General features: G+C 34.9%; 1 long non-coding RNA gene across 3 annotated transcripts in view; it reads left to right on the top strand.

Moving 5' to 3' along the window:
- The window catches only part of LOC116964974, a 215,770-nt gene that overhangs the window by 67,723 nt on the left and 131,249 nt on the right, over window positions 1-16,798 (top strand). For all 3 annotated transcript variants that reach the window (XR_006166528.1, XR_004409064.2, XR_004409063.2), the window contains one exon: window positions 11,256-11,345. This is a non-coding gene — a long non-coding RNA (uncharacterized LOC116964974). The remainder of the gene's footprint in view (window positions 1-11,255; window positions 11,346-16,798) is intronic.

Below are 16,798 nucleotides of genomic sequence, written 5' to 3'. Positions count from 1 at the left end.
TTGTTTTATGATAGTTAAGTTCAGTATTGATTTTTCTCACCTTTATCTGGAGTCTGAAACAGTATAGAGATTTACTCTAACACAACTAAAGCTCTGGATGAATGATGCTATTATATCTGTATCTTTGCAACATGTCTTCTCACAGTCCTTTGGTTCTTCCAACCTCCAATGTAATGATGTACAGAAGAAGTATAGTATTGTACTGAAGAAGTATAGTATTCTACAGAAGAAGTATAGAAGTAGAGAGAAAGCAAGTATTGCCTCCCTTGTCAGAGAAGAATTTAGGCACCGGAAAATTAAATAGTAGAGGTCAATGTTGGCCATAAAGCAAATTGCTATAAAGCTGTATCAGGCACTGCAGGCTAGTAGTGTATTGAATCCAGGATTTCAAAGCACATCTTATGGGAGAATCGGAAAGCATGTCATAGGTAAGAATGAATTCATGCATTGTTTTGGTAAGGCATAGATAAAAACTACTACAGTCATTAAGAAGTACAAGGTGACGTGTTTGAACGTAGTGAAAATGAGTAATAGTCAGCAGCAATCCTTACAGGTTTCCACTGTAGTAGTATCACTATTACATTATCTTACTTCCGTAAGGTAATTTAATTCAGAATTCTTGAAAGATTTTCTTAAAATTTATTCCTAAACCACACTTGCCATAGTTAATCAATGCTAAGAGCAGAGCACATGAATAAAGTTCTCTTTATTAATGATATATAGTGTCTTTTGTTGCATTCAGTTTTGGTTCAGGTCATTATTTTGTTTTCTCAATTCTTGATTGTCTCATATTTGTGCTAGACTTGTCACTGCTCTTGTAGTCATTCAAGGCACTAGTATGATAGCAGAGAAAGCAGTGAAGCAACTGTACCTGTGTGCCAAAGTATTTTTCCCAGTTTCACAACAAGAAGCCCCTGAGACTACAAATGCTCATTTGATTTTTGCTGATCTGAGAGGTCTGTGCCATCTTTGATAATTCGACACAGCAGATCAAGCTTTACATGGAAAATATTTCATTAACTAGAACTTTCAAGTGTTAAACATTTTTTAAAAGATTTATTTAAGCTTTGGGGGAGGTAATGCAGATAATTTTTTTGCATTGAATTTCAAAAAAAAATTGTAATTACTTCATCTACTAATGAGCGAAGTGAATCACAGTCTGTGCATTTATGTGGGTTCAAAAATATCTCTGTTTTACCTAGAAATTCAACTGATGTATGCCAAATTATCTAGAAAACTTGATTTGGACACAGCTCCTGCAGAAATTAGGCATTCATTCCCCTAGGCAACTTTCAGCATGTGAGACTAAAAATAGCACATTAGCAGTATAATTTGTAATTAATAAACCAGGGTGATATTTAGAGACTACTGACTTTTCCATTGATAACGTTGTTTCCTTGGCTTTCCTATCTGTCCCTCAGTAATAAAAGTATCTGCTGGTCTTGAGCTTTCATAGTAAGCAGTTTGGGGCAGACACCTTTGTTTGGGTCAGCATCTAGGGTAGCACCTAGTGCTTTGGTTTCCTAATTCAGAGCTGGCATTGTAAGAGACAAGTATGCCATAAGTAAATTATTTAGTATTTTGTCTGTCATCTAGTTCTTCAATGTTCATTCTCATCCTTGACTCATGCTGCAAAAGGGTTCGACATTGTGTTCATATGGGAGGGTTTGGTAACACTTTTTACAAAATAGTAGATGCCTTCATAACGGAAAGAAAACAGCAATATGTTTTATTCATTGGTATACTGAAAATTGTAGTGCAAATACAGATTTAACTTGGATTTCAGCACATGGCTAGCACAACGACGAGTAAATTCTAGTAGGCACCACAACAATACATGCATGAGCCCGCATGCATACATATGTACACACATTCCCTAAGTACAGTCTTTGTCCTAAATAGATATCCATATATTGCTCATGATTTACAGTGATTTTTGTTTGTGAACCATTTGTATTTTCATTTTCTTATGTGCTTTGACAGGATATAATTATTTCTGAAACATATAATAGGATCAAAGCATATTTCATTATTAAAGAAATTATTGCATTATGTTAGTGCCATCCTGACTGCATGAAAATGTTAATCCAGTTTTGTTATATTTTTTCAAATGAGAAGTTTTTTCTTATGAAAATCTTGTGAAATTAATTGTTTGCTTTCTCCCAACCTCTGAGGGGTCTATAGCTTCAGAAGATATCAGATAAAGGATGATGACATGTAATGAGAGCAAGATTTAGCTATTAAACTTCCTTGACTCACTTTAAATATTGATTAGAGAAACACTTCTGGGCAAATATTTATATTGAGCAATAATATATTTCAGTGATCCTTTTTTTTTTTTTTTTTTTTTCTTTCTTTCTGAATATCATTATGTCTCTAGTAATTTAGCCTAGAAAAAGACATTGTTAGCTATGGGTTATATGAAAAAGTCCTAGATAGATGAAACCAAGAACGAAAAGTAAAATTTTCCAGCACTAAACCCTCACTCACAAGATGCAAAGACACTGTGTTGCACAGCCTGTATCTGGCCTTTCCCAGGGTTTGGGACTGTTGTACCTGGGATGTTGGCTTCAAGCCAATTCTAATATAATGCTAATGTTGTGACAGATACTAATGAAACCATGCTGTTTCTAGATAAAGCTGATATTGAATATATAGGCAGAAGAGGTAATTTCCTTATTCACCTTCTTAATGAGCTCAAGGAGGACAGAGGAACCTTCCTGCATCTGTGACTATCTCCTAGATTTTATTATTTTTTTCAACAAGAATTAATTTCTTTGCATGTTTTTGTTTACTACATATATAACCATAACAGTTGAACCTACCTGTTGTGTAACTTGAGTGATATTTATTCCCCCCATAGGGGAAAAAGGCAACATCAACATATTTGTGTTTTAAAATTTCCTTCTAGCTTTTACTCAAATGGTGAAGAGTCCAACTTGAGTGCCAAACACAGAGGGACCAAATATGTATGTTATACATACAATTAGAGTACCATCTGAATGTGAGATGTGGTGGCTGTGTGTGATGTTTAATAACTGGTTTTTAATTTCTTTAATTATGTTGAACCTTTGGTTACTAAATGCTCCAAACATTCACTGAAAGTTTGAGGTATTCAGGTGAGAGAGCAGGGTGGACCCTCCCCACCTCAAGGCAGCATGCTCTGCTCAGCTGTCTCGTGCTGAATGTCTTGCTTGGTTTACTGAGGGCTTCTGGTGCAGACAGAGAACCGAATCCTGCAGTGGGGCTAAAGAAGTATGTGCTTGCTATGGGTATGACAGGATATAAATCTTGACAGAAGTAGCTGAGAAGGGAAAGGACAGTGTGAAAACAGTTATCTGGACATATCTGGCATATCTGTTGATCCTGGTGCCAAAATGAGATCTCTGGCAGAGATTATTTTGCTTTAGGCGGGAAAATCAATACAATTTAAAAGGACATTTTCAAGTATTTCCTATTAATCAAAATTATTAAAAAGATAATTTTTTACTTAGAAAAAAATTATTTCTTTGGTCATTTTCTCCGGTAGAGTCTGTGTAGAGTACCTGTGCTGCTACCTAGTTTCAAGAATGCTGCTCTGACTTAGAATTACAGGGTTTGGTCTATTGCCTGTGAATACTTTATGAAATAGTCACATCAGTTTAATCTTATTTGAGGTTGTAATACATATTTCACTTGATTGTATTATGGATGTACGCCATGATGAAAACTTGGCTTTGTGTTGCAATGATATCTGCATGTCCATATTTCAGTACAATTGGATTTTATAAAGTTTAATCTGAATTTTGAACTAATGCCTGGCAGTTGATTTTAGATTGTTTTAAAAGAACAATTTTATATCATCTTTGTTGATGTGTAATGTTGAGATTCCTTCACTTTAAGTCTTAATTTCTTGATGCAATATAGTTTCTTATTGCTCTAATTCATACTGTCTTCTGCCAAGTAAGAAGTAATGTGACTTACTCTTCAGACCCAAATATTGAAAATGAGAGAAGTGTGTACTGTTCTAATTGAGAGTCAGGACCAAAACCCATATAATAGTTTAAAACAGAGAGGAAAGAGACTTTCTAAATACTCTATAATGAAAAATTCCAAAAAGAAACCTAGGTTTCAAAATCTTTAGGTGTCAAACTAAGTGAATAGGTAGAAGCTTGAGATGCTTTTTGTCATCTCGAAGGATGCAAAAACAGATTCTTAGAAATATTATCAGCTTGCTAAAATATGGCAGCTAGCCTGAAGTAATATTCTAGGACAGTACTTCCTGCTTTTGTCGAAGAATGATCTGGCCTTAGGGATTAGTCCGCAGTCTGGCTGAAGCAAGGTTTTCTCTCAAACCAGTAAAGTTATAAACAGCCAGAGGTGTGTGGGGGGTGCAGTAACTGCTTCAGTGCTTGGTTATCATTGCAACTTAAAATTCTAAGGTTATACAGATGTCTGCAGAAAAAGACCAACCTCTGCATGAAAAGAAAAGAAAAATACAGTTTTAATTTGTCTCCGGTGTGACAGTGATTCTACTATAATTCATCAAAGAAGGTTTTTGACAACAAAGCAGTTTTATGTTAAATATAGTGTTTCTGAGTTAATGTGAAGGTTCATCCTATACTATTGTAGCTGAATCAGGTTTTCTGATCACTTAGTTTGCAAGCTACTCTAAAGTACCATAAGACTTTTCTCTACTCTTATTGATTTCTAATTTTTCTATTTAAATATTTTTTTCTTTCTGGTGAGATATGGTCTCAAGTTTTTATGAATGTAACATTCTGAATGTGATGGCAAGTAAAGGCATGTCTAATTCTAACAGATATCTTGCAATTGTTTTTTCCTCCATGCTTTCTGTCAGTGTTTCTGACTTGCAACATTTCTGTAATTTTGTTCCTACATTAAGTTATTTCTGCACATATCTAAGCTGGTAGATCTCTCTCATGTCTCATGCATTTTTCTCGTATCCAGAGTGACAGATTTTCAAAACCTTTGGATGGGCCTGAGATGGTCCTGGACTTATTGTCTTCTCACTTTCTTTTTTCATATTTGTAATTACATGGGCCAGGCTATTTAATGTGAACGTAAGGATGGTTATTTATTTAGCACATATCTTAAATATTTGTTGAGCTTCATGTTCCAAGTATTTTCTTCAAATGTCCAATATCTTCTTCCCCAGTTTAGTGGCATACTTCAGTTAGATTTCTCCTTCCAGTATAGAAGCTGAACAGCCTTCTTCCTTGCTGCTATGACATTTCTTGTAAGCAGATTGTGTAAGGTCTTTTTTTGGTTATCTTGTCTCTGCTATCATCTACAATTTTTTGGTCCCATCTGTGGGAAACCGTAGCTGTGAAAGCCCATGACAAATTTTATTTCATTAGTACAGTGTGTAGTACCTAGTAGTGTGTAGTGGAGAACGATTGCAACTCACATAATAATAATACTACAGGCCTCTGTCAGACTCCATAGATCAGAATGTTTCCTCAAGAAAATGTAATACCACAAGTAAAATGAGATAAAATATCACAAGTAACTGAGAAAATATCCTTGATGGAAAAAGAGAGTTGTTAAATCTGTACCCATTACAAATTCTCTGAAGATGTGTAGGACAACAGAATAAGGTTTAAACAGCACTTCCAGTAAGTAAGTGCAAGAAATAGATACCTCAGAATAAAGACATTAAGTGGTAGTGTTATTTCTTTTGATAAGATGACAATCACTTGATGTTTTCAGTAGTTCTCCGTTAAATCAGCTAAGAAATCTAGTTGTATCAGAGAAATTTGAAGAGTACTCCATTCCATATAAATATAAACCAGATGTTTTTTCTAAGCATTTTCTAAGCAAAGATAAAACTCTAAAAGTGTTTGGGAGTTATTTAAAGGCAAATTTAAATATTGCAAGTTGGGGAGCTAATTACATCCTCTGAAAACTAAATGGATCTGGGACCTTGGATAGAAAACTTTGGAAAGCTGATGCTGACCAAAGCATCCAAATTTTAAGTGTCATTTACTTTGCTAAGTAAGAGTAAAGACCAGAAGGATGCTCAGAGGTGGTGCTCTGATGCTGTGGATAAGATAGAAGATCTTCAGTACTGCAAAAAACACACTAGGCAGAAAGGCATTAGAAGACCAAAAGAAGCACCACAACTCTAACCTCAATACATATAAAAAGTCCAAAAAAATCCTACCTTTTGAGGAACAAATGCAAGAATTGAATGCCACTGAAAATATTTTCAGGCTCTCACAGGATATCACTACATGAGTGCTACCTCAGAGAATACTGTTCAGAAGAGCAGTAGTGGCCATCGCAGTCAAAGGTGACTAAACTGTCAGCTTGGAAGAAACATGACATAGATTCATTTACATCCAAAGAAAGAAATAATGAGATTCTGTAATATTAAGACTATGGGGAAAAGTGAAATAGTAGAAAATGAAAGGGTTAAGCTATATGCTTTTTCATTCAAAGTGTATGTTAACACTGTGTATTGTTCACTAGACAAAAATGTGATCTGTAATGGAAGCAGAGAAGAAACCTCATAATAGAATGAAAAATTTGGTAATCCTTCAATCTCTGAGTGTAAGTGTTGTCCTTGTAGAGGCAGGGAACTGATTAGGGAAGACTTTGAGAACAACTTCTAGAGAGTAACAAGCTCTCAGCAAACTCAGGCTACACTAACCTGAATTGCTTTTTCAGTAGTCTTGTCTAAGGTGAAATATGGACTGAAATTGTTAGTCATGCCCACATTTCATAGAGACTAATGAAGATCATTAGTCCTGAGTATGAGAACACCATTTTTTGTAATCTCTGCTGTTGTTGAAGTCTCAGACCTCTATGGGACTACAGGCACTAGGATAGTGATGCTTAAATTATTAAGGAAAAATATGGTGATAAGAAGACAGAGATTAAAAACATCGTCCAAGAGAAAAATATGATATCGTGGATACCAAGTGAAAAAAATGGTAGGCGAAACTGTTTCAGCCTGTTGCATATGTCAAAAAGTAAGATCAAGTTGAAAGAAAGACTTTTGATGATATAACCTGAAAAAAGATCCTTCCATGGGATCAGAGCTGGAATACGTTTGATGATATTGGATAGTTCTTCTAGACTAAGACTCACATTTCCGAGACTGCCCTTCGGAAGTTATTCTAGGTTAAAAAATACTCATATATATAAAATCTATTTTCTCTTGGCACTGTAAATTTAACATCTGATAATCACCCATAGTGTAGCAGGCATAAATTCAAACATGTTATTAGATTAAATGTTCTGTTTATCACCTTGAAATGAATACACTGGTCTTAGGTGCTGGTTTAACCAAGGAAATGGAATCAGACTCTAATACACAGAGGATACAAACCACAAAGAACCAAGTCCATCAGCTTTAGTTTCCCCAGGAATGTTTGTTGAACTACCCTGTATATTTTATGCTTTGATGTGCTTCACACTGAGATCTGGGAGGACTACTATATTCTGTATTAATCGTAGCTTCCAAAAAAAGGGTCTTTAGATGTAACAATCAATTTTGGATTAGTCATTTTGAATTTGTCTCTCAGTTTGGCAAACAAATGCTCAGCAAACATACGGAAGTAAGGAAATAGAAGAACCCCCAGTCCCTAAACCAAAATCTGTGGACTGGGAGGAAATATTTATCAGAACTGAGAAATTATAAGACACTAGAAGTACTTAATTTCTTAGTCTTGTTGAATCATATAGGGTCATTTACAGTTAAAATGAAGACTTTTGTTATAAGCTGTATTTTAGGCTGCCTGAGAAAATAAAAAAAAAAAAAAAAAAAAAGAGAATAATTCTGTAATATCTAAATCCTTAGACTCCGATTTTGATTGCCTGAATCAACAATTTTCCAGCCTCAGATCATTCAGCAAAATAAAGCACAATGATTTTGATCTTTATTTTAATTAAATATAAAAAACAAGCATTGAAATATTAAAGTAAGTTAAAGCTTTATTGCAGCAGTTCTATAAATGTTACCTGTAAGAGCTGGGGCAAGGATTTGGAGATATGGCTGTGCACTGGAAGTGTCATGAGTGCAGTGACAACCATACATGCCCATTATTTTGCATCATTAGTACTGTACTGAATCTTTAGGGAAAAAAAAAAAAAAAAAAAGAAAAAAAGAAAATGCCCACTGAGAATTGTAGCCTCCAGAGTCCAGTCTTTTTTATTACTTCACTTCTTTTTTCCTTTTTTCTTTATACAGCACCTAATTTAGGCCACAGACAAAAAGAAAATGTATCTTGAATATGCATCACGGGTTCCAAAAATGAAAAGAAATTGGATTTGGATAGCACTTACTCAATAGACAGATATGATACATGGTAAGAAGGTGCACTGTCTGCCCTGTGATAGATTAAACTACTTTGTAGGAAAATTACTGTGAGCCAGTCACCACCACCACCGTGGCTAAATCTTTAATAAAATTCTCTTCCATATTCAAGAGCGAGGTATGAAGTACACAATAAGCAGAGTGGAGTAGAGTGCCATTTATCAAACCACAGCTAGGTCTGTAATCTCCTGCTTTATCCTTTTTTAGTACTTTATTTGTCTTTATTGTTGCAAGAAAGCACATTTACCCAGGGCAGTGGGCTTTCGGTGCTGATAAACCTTTTGTTTTAAATTCTACCTGTAGGGTTTTTTTTTTTTTTGGGTTTTTTTTTTTTTTTTTTTTTTGGTATCAGATAACCATCCTGTCACTCTATGGGAGCAATTAGTTTGTTTTGTTTTGGTGGTCCATTGCTTGTTACATGTTCTTTCATCCTTCCCTGCCTGACCTGACCCTACCTTTCTTGTCTCTATGCTACAAAAAAGGATACCAAAGCCTCTAAGACATTTTAAAAAGAACACTCAAGACTATGCAGAAGACGGTCCAGGATGTATTGTATAATGCTTTTTTGAGGCTATTTGGCAAGATGGCAGTGTTGAACCATGTTGCAGTTGGCCCCTGGGTGGCACTACATGGCTAGACCTGGGACCAACAAAAGCATTTTTGGATAAAGGCAGAAAACATAATTGAAGCAGTTTTCTTTTTAAAAATTAAAGACAAATCCTTAAGCTAAATTTGTTGATATTTGCTGAACTCAATACAAATACACAATAATATTAAACTGTGTTCCTCTTATTGAATGGGATTCCAAAACGTTCTGTATATCTTGACTACCTGATAATGTCTGGATCACTTTTGGCAACATGCTGATATTAAGTACAGATGCAGTGGAAGAGTCCTATGGGTAGAAGTATGTGACTAGAACTGCTTTGTGCTGCCTGAATATGCATACTACCAGTCTGTGCTGCAGCCCTGGGGGTGATTTTTTTAGTACTATTATAACCCTTTTTATTGTTTGAATAGCAGTTTTATGACAAAACATTTATATTCAGCCTGCCTTTGTACTTGACTGAAAGAGAGCAATCACTGAGAATGATAAGGCAACAATGGTAATGATAACTGCATTTATGGAGGCTTACAGAATTTAAACGGTCATGCAAAAATAGACTTACAATAGTGCTCTACCTGCATCTGAACTGGTTTGGGTATATTTCTTGTGCCTGGCCCATGTTTGCTTATTGATGTAGATGTTGCCTTTTCTCCCATTTTTTTCCCTTATGGCATTTCTTCTGTATGAATCTTACATGTGTGTACATCAGGTTTATCTTACCACAGAAAGATACCATAGTAAGATGGAGGAATATAACTATTTTTTAAAATCCACATCCCTGAAAATATTGCTCAACTTAAATATCAAGTTTTCAGAGTTTGTGGTTATATGATCTTGCAGCAGAATGGCCATTACCTGTCTTTCAGGGTCCTACCTCTCATGAAAAATAGGCAATTCTTTCACTCTCCCTTGAGAAGAAGTGAGGAATGGTACTGGACATTGGAAGGTAATCCAAGAGTTTAAGAGCAGTCAGTCTGTTGCCTGAATATTTTTAAGACCAAATCTACTTTTGTCTTCCTTTGCTATAGTGTTTTCTCCCCCTTGAGGTTTACACAGACATATATAGACATGTATACACAGACACATTTGTGTATTTCCTTAAATTATTGCTTAATGAAGAAGGCAGGAAAACAATGAGAGGGTTCAGTGTGATCTGGGGGGAGGCAGGTAGTTCCTGGATCTCCAAGTTTTGTGTGAGGGGAACAGATTATGCCTCAGTCTGTTTCTACTGTACATTTTAGTATGGATTATGAAGAAAGAAAGTGTCCTCTACACATTCTTCAAAAGATATTTTAGGGCTACATTCTGTCACATTGTTCACAGGCTGCTAAGTAAACTTACTGATGTTAGAGGCTTTCTTACTAAGGAAGAGACTGTCCTCTTGGAGTTAGAATGACGGATTCAGCCTACATTTTTATATATTATTTTTCAATATTTTAAAATAATGTTGTCAGCAAACTATTTTATATCAAAGTCTCTGTGGATTGTCTCTCTTTACAAGCCAAAACAATGTATATTTTTATAAAAGTGAATGACCATTTTAAAGGCTTTTCAAATGTTGAGCCATATGTTAAGATTTTATTGATCTTGAGAGTTGGTAATCTCAATATACCTTAACTTCTTTCATACTATAGTTTTCCTGTTATATAATTTTACTGCTTTCACCACCTATATTTTAATTTTCTGTACTTACCAGTCCTTTGGAAGTTGACAGTATACAAATTCAGGATGGCAAAAATTTGTGAAAACTAAGTGACTCTAGAAATGTAGGTAGAGAAAAAAAAACAGTTGCTATCAACAAGAGATATGTTTTATTTTATTAATGTATTTTACTAATTTAAAAGCTCACTAAATAGACTACATTTTTTAATGTATGTATATGATCATTACATGTTAACCTGTTCATGTGTTCCAGTCTGTGCTATTTAGGCTTTAAATATGTTTAAATTAATAATTCAAATTCTTTTTTTGCAAATGAAATATATGTAATGCAAACATTAACTTGCTTTGCCTAAGTTCTTATAGTATTTTACTGGAATGCTGTATTCAAAGATATGTCATTTTCTACTAAATGTCTTTCTAATTCTTTTGTGCAAATGATACCTTTTCCCCAGGCCCAGCTACTTAGTGGATATTATTGAAGAAATGTCTTTTATAGGATCTAAAAAAGTGCAGCATTATGTGAAAGAAATTTTTAAAAATGTGCATGGACTATTTAGGAATATGCTTAGTGAATATTAAGCAAACACCTGAAGTTCCTGTGCTGCTGCCTAGAACCAGCACTTCATTACCTATTACGTGCAGTGACTTTGAATTTTTTATTAGGTACTGGTCTCTTAGCCTGTAAGGCTTGTGCATGATGTATATGAGAGCGATTTCCAGCAGAGCGAAGCTTATCACAGATCCACCTAAAAGGTAAGGATATTTTTTTAATTTTTAGTTCATATGCAGAACAACTGCCTGCAGAACACCTGCACACAGAGCAGGAAAGAAATTTGGTTTAAGGGTTGATTATACATGTCTTACCCATATACAGTAAGTCCAGAATTAGGCATGATGAACTTTAGATAAACCCAGAATATGTAAATGGAAGGAACAATACCAGAATATTTACCCTCTACTTTTGTGGTACACTACATTTTTAGTGAATTTTTTTTCCAAGTTGGTGAGGATAAAGGAGAAAGGCTTAAATATACTTCTAATTTATTTAATTTCTCCCAAATCTGTAGTATTGATATCCATGGTTTAGACAAGACAATTTCTAAAAGCAAAGTTGAACTGTGAATCTGGCAGATAATGTATGCAAAAGAATGAATCATTGCTATTGGTATTCCTCATATTTGCCAAGGAAAACAGTGTTAACAAATGTTAACGAGTATTAAGAAAAAACAGAAAAGCAGGAGGAAATTATGAAGAATTGAGAAAGGCAACTAATAAGAATGAGAGGAGAAAAGGCACAACAGTAAAGCTAGAGGTAGTAAAGAAATACGTCAATTATTTTTTTCACTGAAAATGGCTTAAATGGGCTTTTGATGGTGAGGGACCTTATCACATAGGTCATAAGTGATAAGTCCTAAGAATACTGGTTTGAGTAATTAAAATCAGGTAATTCAGGGGATAAATGTGTCTTAAGAAAGCATGGGCTATGTACAGAATGTGGTGATACACTGATGTTTAAGGTAACATAATTTAGTAAAACAATATAAGGGGTAAGAAATATTGAAACCCAGGACCATTAGGGATGACCTTGGTCTCCAAGTTTCTTGTATTAGCATCATAAACTTAGCAAACTCCATCTTTGAGGTTTTTGCTTTTTCTGATAGAAATATTTTCTTGAACTTTCTTTTAGGAACTTACTTACTTTTCCATTCCAGTATTTTCGTTCCCGATTTATAAATACTTTCTGTGCCAAAACATGCCTGTTGGTTGTTAACTGTCTTTCAGCCTGATGAACAGTTCAGAACAGCTTATTGCCATTTCTTCTATAGCCAGTTCCTTATCCACCTCTCAATTTCACTGCTACGTAATTTCAACTTTAACTAGCCTTTTCACATGTGGTGCTGTATGAAATACCTTGCTGAAATCCAGATAGATATTTCGTCAAGCATATCAGTTACCTTATTAAAATACACTATTGGTTTAGTCTGGCATGATCTTCCTGCAGTTTATGTTGTATTCTAAAGCCGCAAATGTTTTCTTTTCTTGTTCATATGAAAACAGAGCTGTTAGTGATAGTGTAATGAAGTCATTGCTTTTCAAAGGGAAAGCCCTGTCATCCATACTTTCTGAACAGTGAATCTGGGTCATGCCATTTAAAAAAAAAGGGTTTTCTTGAAAGCAGTCTATTTTTTTGATAATGGGGACTTAATCCATTCCTCAATCAGACTGAGCATGCATATCATGACAAATCTTTCCTCCGTTAAAATCGTTTACTATCCTAAAAATGAATTAGCTGAATCAATATACTCCTCGTGACGTTTCCCTGAGGAGGCAGGAGCAGCTGCTTGAGCAGCGAGCGCTGCCTGGAGAGCCAGGCACCCCACCTGACGCAGGCAATGAGATGAGGCCACCACCGGTGTCACCGGGGAGCAGGAAAAGGACCCTTGGAGTCCCCAACTGGGGGAAGGAGGTTACTCCTGGGTGCCACGGTTTTGCGGAGGCAAAACTAAAAATCCGGTATGACTATCAGAACTGGCAAAGCTGCATGAGCCGGAAAATGTGTAGTAGTAACAGTAACACAAACCCCAAGAAAGCAAGATGAGAAAGAAGACAGCTATTGTTTCCTATGTGTCATGCTCCTCTACCTGCTTGAACTTATTGAACATCTGTGTAGAGGCTTATCTTCAATTAATTAATTATTTCACTAATTCATGAATTCAATTAATTCAATTTGTTTATAAGGATAGTTTCTGAAAAATTTCTTATTATTTGGCTTCTTATGCTGTATGGATATCCAGAAATGTAATGCTTAAGGTATTTAATAATGAGTGTATTCTCCTGTTTCGGCTTTTCTTCAGAAGAACTGCAATTTTTCAGAGAATAGGAAAAAAAGGACAAAAAGTCAGATATAAATAAGTTGAAAAATCTGAACTGGATACTTTGAAAAGGTTTAGTGTGCACAAATTAATGGATGTAGAATTTCTACAGAGGTGGTAAATATACTGATTTTTTTTTTTTTTTTCTAAATTGAAATATAAAATAAAGGAAAAATAATGCCATGGAACAAATATTTTTAAAATTGAAAAATATTGCTGATAGCTCTTTATGGCTTAGTATTTTTATTCTTTTTCTATGAAAATGAATAACTTCTTAAAGACAGTGTTAACACATTGAGCTATACAATTGGAATTTGTTCTCAACCTCGCAACAGCTGATGGTAGAACTTGATTTGGAAGTCTCCTCAAAATTGTTTTTCAATAGAAATAATTCATGCCTTGAAATTAGAAGTGGCATTAGTATGGGTCTATAGTAGAAGATCCCTAATTTAATTTGAAAAATAAAGTCTTGACAGTTTTGCAATTAGATAATTGAAATTTTTAAAAGTGAAAGGTTTTTTCAAGTATAGCTTTGAAAAACTTTTGGTAACAATTATTAGTTAATTTGTACTAAAAATTGCAAAATCAATATAAAAACGTTTGAAGTGTTCTAAGGTGACTGAATATAGGTGCATGAATTTTTCATAGTTTATTGAGTAAATCAAGCTAAGGTTTTTTGATTATTTCAATAAGATAATATTTCAAAATCTAAAATTACTTTTTGCCTGTCTGCCCAGAAAATATTTCCTAGTGATGTTTGGTTGATGTGCACTATCAGCTGATCTTTCAACCAGTCTCCTTAACCACAGTGTTTATTAGTGTTTACATCAACCTTTAATTCAGCAGAAATAGCTGAAGTTATTTCTGTTTGTATGGCAGGGGCACATACCTGTAGCCAAGTTGCAGATTTGTGTTTTATGAAATGACTGAAGCTGGTTATGAAAATTCTGGCTCTTGGACTTAGGACAATTGACTTCAACAGCAAATAATATAATTTTCAGTATGTGACACGATTGCTTCTTACGCATTTTTTTCAATATCAGATACAGGGTGGAGTTAAATATCAAGGCTCCATTGCTTTCATCACTAGCCATTGGTGATGATGGAGAGTGTGTTTTAACATTGTACTTTTATAACAATTGGGTCTTTCCCTAAAATCTCGTTCTTTGTTCAGCATAACTTTAATATGTTGGGCATGTCTCCTTTCATCACAGCAGGGGACACTGTGTATTTGCAGGATAAACTAGTTACATATTAGCAATGTGAAATCTGTTCGGACTTGTTTGCATATGTATGCCAGATGATAGTACCTTTTGAGGTGGTAAGTGTTAGGGAATTGTGTCAGCAATAGTATTTTTTTTCCCCATAATAATTAATTCATATCCTGTAAATATGCTGTTCCCATTACACCTAAAAGCCATTTTTACTGTCTATGAGTATAAGATATGTTGATAATAGCACATCAATAGCACATCTAGAAATTATCAGCTGGTATTAATGAGTGAAATGCAAACGCTATAACTCACAGTTTGCTACTTTAAAGAGAATCTCCCAAGGTTATTGTCTTGAAAGCTTTTAGGGTTGTTTTGATTATGTGTGTATAAGAGTTTATTCAGGGAGCTGGAGCTGTGAAAGAACTCAGATATGTGAGTCTCTGTGTTGCATATTCAAAGTTTAACACGTGGAGAACTTGAGTGGGAATGTGTGTCACAGGAGGTCAGGTGCCGAGGCTCCCTCTGCAGTGCACGGTAAGGGAGCTCCAGTGAAGGTACATCAGGGAACTGCTTCGTCTGAGAATCTCAGTCAGGTTTAGGTATCAAACCCCTCAGCCTTAATTTATCTGGTGTAGTTTTGGACGTGTGCAGAAGCAGGATGCAAGGCAATTTGGGAATATTAGCGATAAAAGCTTATGTGTTTATGTATGTCTTGTTATGTTTTCGATTTACATACCAGTGTTCGATCAAAGTCCCACTTCAAATGCCTCGCTCAGTTTGTAAGCCTTACTCTTTCTTTTTTATTTTACCTAAATATGCTTGCTGGTATAAATTATCACTTTAAATTACTTTTTTATATAGCATAAGAACAATCTTGACTGCTTTACTTGTGAATGGTCCGCTGTGCACATTGCAGGTGATAAACATGAGTGTGGATGTCTGTTTTGTTATTTAGGTAGAAAAATGTATTATCTTATTTGATTTGCAATCCTCCCTAAAGAAAGCTGCACTTCAGTTTATGCTGTTCCGCTATAAACTCCTCTTGATTTCATGGCATTTTTAAGGTTCATTTTATTCTTAATTATAAAAAAACAAACAAAAAAAATAGTTGATCACAGAGTCGTTTTTGTCTGGAAAGGACAGGAGTGAATATGCAGGGAGACTTTTCAGAACCTACGCTATCCTGTGCTAAAGACCAACAAATAAATAATTGACCTAGGAAGATTTTTTTCTTTTACAAACCTGCCACTAAGCTTTTCCCTTACTATAGGGCTCATATTTAAACTATTTTTAATGTTGGCTTTTGGCAAACAATGTATCTGTCTCCTTCTATGATGGAAAGAAACAGTTCAGTAATAAAGAATATTCTGTGTCTTTCACACGCATGTCTGGGAAGAGATGTAATTTATAGAAGAAAATTACAAATCACATTATGAGTGCTTAAGAATTTCAGGATAAGAAACAGCTTCTGGAAGAAAACATGAACAAAGAGTATAGAGACTAATAATTTTTCAGAAGCTTAGACATGAAATTTCCTTTATTGAAATGAGCATATAAAAATATGTATGCAAACGTCTATGATATCTCATAGAAAATGTTTTAAAATGGAATTACTCTTTCCATCATGAAAATAGAAGGAAGTTTTTTGGGAAGGTCAAAAGATGATGTGAACATTTCCCATTTGAACTATTTGAAGGAAAGTCTACCCTCTTGAAACTGTGACTGCATCCAAACTTATTAACCTAAATACAAATTCACCTACACATTTGCATCGTAAAGTATGTGATTTAATCACATTAATGAAGTATATTGGTGTGGAATTCTGAGGAAACTGCTATGAACTGGTCTTTCTTACAGCATGACTATATTGCCATCACTGGACTTTGAAGTTGCTGTGCCTGAGCTTTCTGAAGTGGAGTTGGGATATGCTTGTTTGAAGCACAAGGTTCATAGCATGGGAAAAAATATTCAAGAGATCAATTATTACTCCTGACTCACAGTGTTTTCAAGCTGTCTTTATTGCTTGTCATTGAGACAATAATTGGATGTGACAGGCAGATTGGATGTTATTAAAATTAAGGGATTTCTGTTGCCTTACTGCACATGTGAGGTGGTGTTA

Source organism: Tyto alba, unplaced genomic scaffold (genome assembly GCF_018691265.1).
Source record: "Tyto alba isolate M040663 unplaced genomic scaffold, T.alba_DEE_v4.0 Super-Scaffold_40, whole genome shotgun sequence".
NCBI lineage: Eukaryota > Metazoa > Chordata > Aves > Strigiformes > Tytonidae > Tyto > Tyto alba.
The sequence above is the reverse complement of the archived record's forward strand: the minus strand, read 5'-3'. Positions and strand labels throughout refer to the sequence as shown.